An 11,573-nucleotide genomic window follows, 5' to 3' on the forward strand; every position below is an offset into this window, starting at 1 on the left:
TTGTACGAATATATCACTGTTTTTGCTTAGGCACTGTTTATAGACATTTAGATTGTTTTTAGTTTTAATATTATAAATAATGCTGCTATATATTTTTATTTTATATTGGCTCCTTTTTTCTTATAACAAATACCAACTTCACTAAAAATAATTCATTTCTTTTTATGTAACTACCTTAGGCATTAGAGTAGTTTGATTTTGCCATAGAGTTATTAGGCTTTATTTTTAAATTTGCCTTTCCTTTCTTCTTTGAACTTTGAAAAAGCAGAAGTGACGCTGACGTGTTCTGTGTGGTATTTGCCGATGCGTGAGAGTGTGTGTATGGCTTTAATTATTAGTTGTTTTTTTCTCCTTCAACCTTTCAGTTAATGTGAATCACACTGTATTTTCCACTCCTGAGCACTGTGATTCATTGCGATCTACTTCCTCCATAGCGCTCTGCACCAGAGTCCTCTGGGCAGTGTGTTAGTCATGGCCCAGCGAGGCTCCTGGCATCCCTGGGTCAGCATCCGCTCCCACTACTGTGTCATCAGAAGGAAGATGACAGCTGCTGTAGCATCTTCCTTCGGGGATGATCACCGCCTCAGTTTTGGGGTTTGTAAGGTTTGTCACAATCCGTGATTCATGTCTTTACGATATGCAAGCAAATTAGATGCTAAACAAGACAGACATCTCGTTTGCTTCAGAAGCTCTTCAGGCCCACTTCTGTCCTCAGGAAACAGATGTAAGGGTTGAGAGCCCCTTGCCAGTGGCACATGCACAATATTTGTGGATGGGTTGGATCTTCATTTACAGGGTGGGGCAGAAGTAGGTTTACAGTTGTGAGTACACAAAGCAGAGTTTATTCTTGTATTATGATTTATTAATTTTTGTATTGTTTTCTGTATAAAACTATAAACCTAATTTTTTCCCAACCCTGTATTGATGCAGTTTTGAAGAACTTGGTACAGATTTGTTTGTCTCAAACATGTTTTAAATCTAACCCACTTCGGTTTAATTTCAGAAAATTTCAAGCCAAGAGATTATTTTTCATAGGCCAGACTTATGAAGACATTTCTAAAGTCTTACCTTAATCATATCAATGATTGTTGCTAAGTTTTAACTTGATTTAGCATCACTGATTGACCGCTTGTGACCACTTATCCCCAGGCTGTAGATTCAGTCTCATCACCTCCATTGGATATCACCTGACCTAAGGCTGCTATGCCCTCTGTCTCTGCAGCCAGGAGAACTCTTTCATTTTCCTAGCGAATATAAAAAGCCTTTTCAATTTTAAGGAACTAGAGCAGTTGAAGAGCAGGAACAACTGATCAACCAGTTAAAGAAGCTGAACCAGATGTCAGAAAATCACATTCTTGCCTGAGCCCTGGGCGGCATTGAGAAGCTACTTTTACCTTGCTAGGTAGGCCTTAGGTTCTAATGAGTCTTTTAGCATGGGGAGTAAAAAGTGGAAGTACAAACAGAAAACAATGCGATCCGGGTAAGGGTTGGATGTGATTGACCTACAGTTGGAACTGGCTCCTCAGAACAAAAAGACTGACAAAATATTAGATGAACATATAGGAGTCTAACTCCTTAACCTTGCCAGTGGCTGTATCTCACTGAGACAATGGAGCTCTTGTCTGGATATTTCTGCTCTTATCTCTCTTGTTGAGGTCTGGAAGTTCCAGGAAATATAGACCATAGTAACCTTCCTACTTGGAATAAGAATGTAGGTGTTGGCCTGCTACCTGGAAATTGAGGCTGGCCGGCTGTAAGACCTTGGGTAGCTGATTTAGCCTTTGGGCCTCACTTTCTTCACTGATGGACTCAGAGTAGACCATCTCTGCTTGAAGGCCTGGGGTGCTGTATTGAAAAGGATTCTGTAGAACTGCACTGGGAGACAGCGCCACAACTGATTATCAGTGGCCCCCGTGTCAGGGAGACGCTGTGCGTGATTCCCGCCATCTGTGCACTCGTTGATCGCTCAGCTTCCTCCCCGTGCTAACTGCACTCTAAGATGTTGTGGCTTATATGACAAGTCTAGAAGTTCATATTTGTTGCTAATATCACGGAGAACGAACTAGTCTGAGCATTGCCCAGAAACCTATAAAGGCCCAGAGACTCAGTCAGCCACAAGGGCAGGCCCAGGTCTTAGGCTGTTTCTTCTGATTGGATTCACAGCTCGTTCCATTGTAAACCGCAGTGCCAGGATATTGATCTACCCTGGGAGCTAGTGCCTGCTGAGGAAACTGGCATCCTTCTGCTGCTTTGGAATTTTTAGGACAAAGAAAATTCACTTCTTTTTCAAAAGGTGCCTTTGATGAGCTTGGAATTAGGAAGCAAATGAATGGTCTTAGTAGCTGTTTCCCATGGATGACTGTTCTGCAATGAGAAGTACTGGGTATCTGACCAGTCCCCTCCACCAACAAATAATCAGTTTACAGGAACTCTGATTTTCATGGTCTTTTGGTTTCACTTTCCATTCTCGCTGGATTGTTTAGTTTTAATTCCTCGTCACTCCTAGCTGTGACAGTGAGGAAGAGTTTAGTTAAGTGGGATTCAAATAATGTTTGTTCTCTACAGCCTTTTATTTATCATATTTTAGCCATTTCATAGAACTTAATTTAGAGAACTAATTGGATGTAGATTAAAAGATGTTTGAACAAAGGTTGCAACCTCTGTGGAAAACAGTATGGAGTTTTCTCAAAAAATTAAAAATTGAATTGCTATTTGACCCAGTGATCCCACATTCTAGGAATGTATCCTAAGAATCCCAAAACACCCATCAGAAACAATATATGTTACCCCTGTGTTCACAGCAGTGCAATTTACAATAGCTAAGATCTGGAAACAGCCCAAGTGCCCATCAGTAGATGAGTGGATAAAAATGGAATACTACGCAGCTGTCAAAAAGAAAGGATCTCGTACCCTTTGAGACAGCATGGAGGGACCTGGAATCATGTTAAGTGAAATAAGCCAGTCAGAGAAAGACAACTATCACAGGACCTCACTTATACGTGGAATCTAATAAACAAAATAAACTGAGGAACAAAATAGGTCCAGAGGCATGGAAGCGTAGCACAGAGGGAAAAGGGGAGGAGGTGGTGGGAAGAGATTAACCAAAGAACTTATATGCATATATGCATAGCCCATGGACACAGGCAATAGTGTGGGGAAGCCCTGGGGTAGGGTGGGAACTGGGTGGAAGGGGGCAAGTGGGGAAAAATGGGGGGCATCTGTAATACTCTCAACAATAAAGATTAAAAAGAAAACTACCAAAACCAGCAAAAGCCTAAAGCAAGTTAAATGTTCATCAGTTGGTTAAATGCATTATGATGTGCCTTTCAGAGGATTGTGAAAGGGGTGAGGTGGGTATATTTGTGTTAACATGAAAAGGTGTCCATGTTATGTTATAAAATGTAACATGCAGATCACAGGACAGACAGTATGTGTAATCTTACCCATGTAGGTAAAACTGTGTGTGTGTGCGCACGCACAAGCACATGGGCATGCACATAAACTATAGGACACATTCTTACTGACTAATGGAATTTTTCCATGGGTGGGAAAGGGTTAGAAGGTATCTTACTCGGCTTGCTCAGCTTGGTCTGCAGTAACAGTGCCATCGGCTGGGTGGCTAGAACAGCAAAGGTTTATTTTTTCATAGTTCTTGAGGCCGGAAGTCCAACATCAAGGTGCCAGCATGTTTGGGTCCTGGTGAAGGCATTTTCCTGGCTTGCAGACTGCGCCCCTCCCCTCCAGCTGTGTCCGCACCTGGCTGAGAAGGAGCAAATTTTCAGATGTCCCATCTTGTAAGGGCACTAATCCCATCCTGAGGGCCCCACTCTCACAACCTCATCTAAACCGAATTGTCTCCAAAGGATCCCTTTTCCAAACACCATCACAAGGGGAGTATGACTTTAGGATATGAATTGGGTGGGGGATATAAATATTCAGTCTATAACAGAAAGAGACTCTTTCTGTTAATACATTTTTGTGTTGTTTTAATTTTCACAAAGAATATTTATTACTGAATGATCAAAAATATGTTTTCATTTTGAAATCAAAAACACATAGCTATGAGTGGCCAGAAATGACACCTAGTGCAAACTTTTCATTTTTACTTCTCATTATATTCAAAAGTCCAAAACAGCGTGAAATGTGTCCTCAGCACTCCAGGCAGTTTGTTGCCATTTTCACATAGACGCTGGTTTTTACTGCTAATTTCACTGGTTTTTAACCATATATTGTGACAGAGTAGCAGAGACTAGTAAGATCAGATGGCCAATAGTATGATCATTTATTTGTAAGGTGTAACCAGAAAACAAAGCCTGACTCTAAGTAAGGTCATTTTAGTGGTAAGTGAGCAGATGCCAGTTTTAACTGACCCTGCCCCAGCCTTTCTTAGTAATATTTTAAAGTTTTAACGTAACCCTGCAGGGGAGGGGAAGTTTTTCCCCTTTTCTTTCTTAGTTCTCGGTTTAATAATAAAATTAACATGAGACGGATTAACAGAAGAAAATAACCAAATTTAATCATGTACATCCATACAGGGGTTCTGTAAGACCATGCGACCGAGTTGGTTGGAGGCTTATAAACCCTCTTGAGCCTAAGGATAAAGGCAGGTAATGGTCTGGGAGGTCGAAGGGGAGGTAGGCAATTCGCATGGAATGGAAAAGCAATATTCAGTAAACAAATGTTGCCGGGCCATCTTTCACAATGGGGCGCAGAGAGGACTTAGATCACAGGGGCCTAGCTGGGGTCCTCCCTGTCGGTTACAGTGTTCGTATTAAACTATAGTTATCTGTGATGAAAACTCCCTTCCTGGAGCAAGTCCTGTTTTTCTTAATTCTTTTAAACAGTTTGAGGAAAGGTCAAAGGTTCTTCCTGAGTCTTTACTTTAAAAATAACCAGCTTAGCCCTGGCCAGTGTGGCTTGGTTCGTTGGAACGTTGTTCTGCACAACAAGAGGTGGCGGGTTCGATTCCTGACCTGGGCACATACTCAGGTTTCAGGTTCCATCCCTGGTTGGGGCACATGCGGGAGGCAACCAATTGATGTATCTCTCTGTCTCGCCTTCCTCTAAAATCAATTTTAAAAAATAATAATCAGCTTAAAATAATCGATATCCCCCCAAAATGCATATTTTGGGATGGTAAACTCTGCTCCTCTCAGCACCAAAAAGCAAGGTAATGCGCTTCAGACTCTTAAATGATCACTTTCTTCCCCAAGTTCCTTTGAAACACTGACAAAAAGTAATAATTTTAGAAGATTTGAGAAGAGTGGGTTAGGTGACTGGGCTTATTAATCCTGTTACAGGTTTAGAGAGATGTTGACTAGTTGTCAGTGGTCCGCTTTTGTGTCCTGTGGTCTGGAACACCCCTCCCCCACAACAACGCCCCTCAAGGGCAGGCCAGGGTTTCCCTGAGCAGCTCAACCTCACACACATTTTCATCGAGTCCCAGGCCAGGCTGGTCGTCCTGGGCCAGCGTGGACCCTGTGTTCCATGTGTCTAGAGTGGGCATTCTCAGACTTTCCTGGGCATCTGAATCCCCTGCAGGGCTTGTGAAAACTCTTCCAGGGTTTCTGATTTAATAGGTCTAGGGTGGGGCCTGAGAATTTGCATTTATAACAAGTTCTCAAGTTTGGTGTGTGCCGGTTGCCAGCTGTGGAAGTGGGGTGTGGAGAAAGCAGGCCTGATTTTTAGTATTTGCTGACTTCTGTGTGGTGTAAATATTCCCGCCAAGTTACCAAGGGTTTAACAAACAGCTTTCCAAATGCCTGCCTAATAGCCGGCTCTGGTGAGCTGGCCCCAGACCATCCTGCAGGTGATGTTGATACTGCTGATCGAGAGCGGCCCTTGGGGTTGATGCCGTGAGTTGCGTCCCTCTTATCTGTTGGCGATCCTGCCTACTCCACCCCTTGCCTGTGTACCTGAGCTTGAAACACATTTACCCAACTTGCTCTTGGTCGTCTTCGCTTCAATGACCCATAGGCTCCTCAAACTCAGCTGGTCTGACGTTCAACTCTTTTATGTTTCTCCCACTATACCTACCATCTTTCTAGATGCCCTGTTTCGGTGAATTGTATCAAGTGTCCTAAGGAGGAAACCTGAATGTTATTTTAGCTACCTTTCCCTCTTCCCACCTCCCACATGCATCAAATCCCGCACCTCCTAAATAAATCTCACATATATGCCCCACCCTTTACACTCCCCTCACAGGTACACTGTCATCTCTTTTCCCCAACCCACGTTGGTGCTCCACGGTGTCACTGTCCTACTCAGAAGTTTTCAGGGATGCCTGTCATCCATAGGGTCAGATCTAAGTCAGTTTGCGTGTCCTACAGTCTGATCTCCCCTATCCAGCCTCAGTTTCCCTCCCACAGAATACCTGGGGCTCTAGCTTAGTGAGCAATATTGGATGTGCGGCTTCTTCCCCAAAGACTTGCTCACCTTTCACTCCTGCCTGGCGTTCCTCATGCCCTTTCCTCTGCCCGGAACCCCTTCCACTTCCTACTCATCCCCAGGCCCAGCTGAGAGGTGGCCTTCTCTGTAAAGCTCTCCTGCTCTCCCTCGGAAGAGCTTACACGGTCTCTCTCCTGTTCCTCTTGCACTGGTCACAAATCTCAGTGTGTTTTTTTAAGTATATCTTTATTGATTTCAGAGAGGAAGGGAGAGGGGGAGAGAGAGATAGAAACATCAATGATGAGAGTCATTGATCAGCTGCAGCCCGCAACCCGGGCACGTGCCCTGACCGGGAATCGAAGCCTGGTCGCCTGGATCCTAGGTCGATGCTCAGCCGCTGAGCCACGCCCGGCCGGGCTCAAATCTCAGTTTTAATAGTGTGTCTGGGCGCAGAGGACAGCATTTGAACACTGCGTGTCTTTTATCTCCCAGTGCCTGGCGTGTTGTAGGTGCTCAGGCATGTTTGTTAAGTAGAAGAATGGTTGACTGAATTGGGGGCCAAGGATCACTCCTCCTCAGCTCATAGGATGCGAAGGGGAGAACTGGAGAAGTGAAAGCGAGAATTAGAGCCGCCTCTTCCTCTCCCACAAGTTTTTGAAAGATATTTTCACACTCCCCAGGAATATGGCCCCCAGAACCCTCAGGCCAGGCCCACGGATTCCATTCTGTGTTCCAGCCCTTAAGACAGACCCAAGTGTATTTTATTTCTAGGTGGCTTCCCGGGAGGCTTGCAGAGGAGAAGCGAGGCAGGCCAGGGGCACGAACTGAAAGCCCTGGTCATGACTCTGCTCGCGGGGTTCACCCCGCCGGCCCGAGGGGTGCGCGCTGACTTACACTGATGAGAGAGGGGCTGTGAGTTCACCGCAAAGCCGGCTGTGCAGACACGTGCGTGTGCGGGATCAGGCCCTCGTTTTCAGGCAATTCCCATCCTATTTCACGGGAAGGACTTTTTTTTATAGCCTGCAGCTCGCCTTAACCCTCTGAAAGCCCTGCTCGAGCGCAGACTGCCCAGCTGGACTCGGTTTCTCATTCCCAGGGCTGGGAGCGTGCAGATGACGCGGTCTCCGTCATAAGGCCCGGTGTCGCTTGCACTTCCCGCAGGGGCTCTTCTTGTCGAGAAGGGCTCCTCCCGGGGCTTTCGAAACCTGCCAGCCAGTTAGGTCAAGGGTGTGTCCTCGGTGGTTTTTATCACAGCGATGCTGGGAGTGTGCGGATGCCAGGCTCCCACCAGTTCTGCCTTCAGCTTCCCCCCAGAGGCCCCAGCGGGGGTGGATCACGCACCTCCCGCCTTTGACAGTGGCTGTGACAACCCTGTCATTACGGTCCCAGTGTTCTCCATCATTTGCCATGGTGTAGAGATGCATAGATTTATTTGTTCTTGACTTACAGTGACGGCTTCCTGCCTTTCTAAAAAAGAATCGGTTTCTTTTGAACAGGACATCAACTGTGACCTCCCTTTGTCACTCGCTAATCGTGAGTCCCATTCCCTAAGGTCTCGGGGCTCCGTGAGTTTCTGTTGAGCGTGCACACACGCACACACCCTCTTGCACACGGGGTTGGTTAAAGGGCTGGAGTTGTAACCCAGCCCTGACTCAACCCAAAGCCTTTGCATGTAATAGCAGCAAAAAGAGGAATACTTGAGAATTCATCGAACTCTATAAACATGAGGAACTGGTCAAAGGAAATTAAAATACCTCAGAGACTATTAAAGGCTCTGAGAGATCAACAGTTAGGAGCATTGTCTCATTTCTAACCCTGGCTAATTCCATGAGTGAGAAACAGTCTCTCGCTGTCAGTTTGATTTGCGTTTTTATTATTAGGGAATTCCGACATTTTCAAATGAACCACATATCTTTTCTGCCCTGTGGTTTTTGTTTTTTCCCCCCTGTTCACTTATGCTGACTTTACCACTGGGATATTAGAGCTTTTTATTGATGTATTAGAATTAATTATAAGTTAAGTGTATTATATTTTACGAAATTCCTAGCAGATGTTAAATCACCATTTTACTTTGCCTCTTGATTGTGTTTATGATGTGTGTTGATGTACAGACACTTTAACTTTTTCTATAATTAAACTTATCAATCTTTTTCTTTTCAGTTCTTTTTTTGGGAAGGCGTTTGTGCCCAGATCGATAAGATTGATCTTCCCTGTCCAGAGATGAGATAGTTATACGCCTGGACTTTCATGTAGTTTTGTCATTTTTTTGTTGAATTCTGTCATATACCTGAAACGTATATTGAGTAGATGGGAGGAGAAAAAGACTTTATTCAGCAGGCTGGAAACAGTCACAGTCACTTCACAAAAATCATGTCTTTTTTTAGTCAAAGAATCTTCAGTGATATTAGCTTGAAAATAAAATCTCATCTCTCATGGGCAGGGTATTTTGCTTTTCTTTCAGTATGAAGTAAGTTCTGTTAGTTACCTTTTAACTTATATATAAAGAGATGCTGTGTTGTCTAAGATTAGTTTTATCCCCTATAGGATCAAGATAGTGTGAGCTGAGCTTGCATCTGCTCTGTCTTAAAGAAGAGAGGTATTTATTCCCTAGAGGAAGAGATACTATGATACTTAACTAACTCAATCAAGTTCAACTGATTTCCTCAGTCAAGCTTAACAGTGACTTTAACTTTAATAAGACTATTGCTTTTTTTTATTACTTTTAAAAAATTGTGATTATGACCCACATGCCATAAAATGTACCCTTTCAAAGCATACAGTTCAGTGGTCTTCAGTATATACATAAAGCTTGGTTGGCAACCATCGCCATTACCTGATTACAGAACATTTCCATCACTCCAAAAAGGAACCCCATAACCATTATCAGTCACTCCCCATTCCTCCTTCCTCCCAGCCACTGGCAACCATTAACCTACCATCTTTCTCTTTGGATTTACCATTTTTTATATAAATGGAATCATACAATAAATGACCTTTGGTGCCTGTCTTCTTTTGCCTAGCATGTTTTCAAGGTTCATCCATGTTATAGCATATATCAGTCGTTCATTTTTAATAGCCAAATAATATTTCATTGTATGGCTCTACCACATTATGTGTGTCTTCTCATCAGTTGGTGGACATGTGTGTTATTTTTATTTTTTGCCTGTTGAGTAATGCTGATATAAACATTCATGATGTGGTTTTGTGTGGACCTGAGTTTTCGGTTCTCTGGGGTGTATACCTAGGAGTGGAGTTGATGGATCATAGGGTAACTCTTTGTTTAACTTTGAGGAGCTGCCAAACTGGTTAACAGTAGTACTAGTTTACAGTCCCACCGACAATGTGCGAGGGTTACAATTTCCCCACATCTTCACCTCCACTTAACGTGTTGCCATTCCTCTTTTTGGTTATAGCCATCCCGGGGCGTGTGAAGTGGTGTGTCCTTGTGGTACTGATTTGCATTTTTCTAATGACTAATGATAATGAATATCTGTTCATGTGCATATTAACCATTTAATTGTCTTCTTTGGAGAAATGGTTATTCATATCCTGGATTATTTGTTTTTATTGTTATAAGAGTTGTGTAGCCTTAGCCAGTTTGGCTCAGTGGCTAGAGCATCGGCCTGGAGACTGAAGGGTCCTGGGTTTGATTCCAGCCAAGGGCGTGTACCTCGGTTGCAGGCTCGATCCCCAACTCCGGTCGGGGTGGGTGCGGGAGGCAACCAATTGATGTGTCTCTCTCACATCGATGTTTCTCTCTCTCCCCCTCCCTTCCACTCTTTCTGAAAAGCAATGGAAAAAATATCCTCAAGTGAGGATAAAAAAAAAAAAAAGTTGTACAAGTTCTTCATAGATTTTCATAAAAATTCATGGAGTCATCCACTTAAGGCCTGTGTGTATGTTTCCCATCTACCCAAAAGTTAAGGGAAAATATTATTCTGGAAGGATATATTCCAAACTTTCAACAGTGAGGGAGTAGAAGTAGAATTATAGGGGGAATCGGGATGGAAAATGTCACTATGTCTAACCTTTTTTGGGGTAAAATTTTTTTGCAATGATTGTGCATTAGCAGATAAAAAGGATTTCTGTTTTGGAAAAGCATTAAATGAATAACTAAGCACTGGGGGAGAGAGTGCATCTAATGGGCAATTTAGTGTTGAAAGAAGATGAAGATGGTGTGGGGGGTCTTTGGGACAGTGGATGGTTATGAGGGGCAGGGTAATTTCACACCACTGGGGAGGACTGTGGTTGTAGCCACTCCCTTCCCCACTGGGCATCATCCTGGAGCCTGGAGCTGGCTGTTTCCATTCAGGCCTCTTTCCTCAGCGCCTGGGGAAAATCACAATCCCAAACGTGGTAAAATCTAAAGTGATGGCCTGGATACATCCATTGCAGACAGGTTTGTTACCTGTGGGGTTGGGTCACCCAGAAGGCCTTGGCACACCCACACTCCAGTGTTTGTTCCTCCAGCGTGGGATGTGGCTCTAGGTGCAAGGCTGATGCAGGAGGTGCCACCCCCACCCCATTCTCTGGCTCCCTGTAGACCTCACCTAAGCCTCCTCTAGTCCCTGTCACCCCACCCAGCGACCTGACCACACAAGCTGGTCTGCTCAGTGGGCCTGTGAAGCCTCTGTGATCACTTTTAATCTGTACATGAATGGACCAGCCTCTTCAGAGCAGGATTCCCACAGGAACTGGTAGGTGAGATTGTTTTTCATATATTTTTTTGTTTTTGTTTTGTTTTCAGAGACGAGGGCCCGCGTTTGAGTCCGCGCACTTGCCTGCGCTCACCACCTCACTGATGCGCCCTGGCTTTTGCTCTTACCCCCGGTCTGCTTTCATCATTGCCTGAACGCCACGCGGTTTCCAGAGAAGGCACAAATTTACTGGTGAGCAGAGCTGCTGCGCGCAGAGTCCCTTTTGTTGGTATATAATTGCCTAAATACTTGTGAAGGAAATAAAATAAAGGCAAAGGTGGGGAGGACCCCCTTTTTTGTGGCAGAGAGATTAATGCTTTGGAGCTCGCCTGGCGCTTTGATGAGCTACATTCATTTTACCAGCCAGGCTTTGAAGTGGGGTCTATTGTCTGCGTCTTGCAGATGAGGAAATGGGAACTCAGGAGGTTCAGTCATCCGCTCAAAGGCACAAAACCAGTTCCGTGATGGAGCCAGACAGGCCTCCTGGCT

The 11,573-nt window shown here is 44.4% G+C and overlaps 1 long non-coding RNA gene across 1 annotated transcript in view; it reads left to right on the forward strand.

Annotated features, from left to right (window-relative positions):
* The window catches only part of LOC148092732 (uncharacterized), a 38,605-nt gene extending 27,329 nt beyond the window's left edge, over window positions 1-11,276 (forward strand). The window contains exon 3 of the long non-coding RNA XR_015714766.1: window positions 11,135-11,276. This is a non-coding gene — a long non-coding RNA (uncharacterized LOC148092732). The remainder of the gene's footprint in view (window positions 1-11,134) is intronic.
* Window positions 11,277-11,573: the final 297 nt, after the last annotated feature.

Source organism: Miniopterus natalensis, chromosome 7 (genome assembly GCF_054644295.1).
Source record: "Miniopterus natalensis isolate mMinNat1 chromosome 7, mMinNat1.hap1, whole genome shotgun sequence".
Lineage (NCBI taxonomy): Eukaryota > Metazoa > Chordata > Mammalia > Chiroptera > Miniopteridae > Miniopterus > Miniopterus natalensis.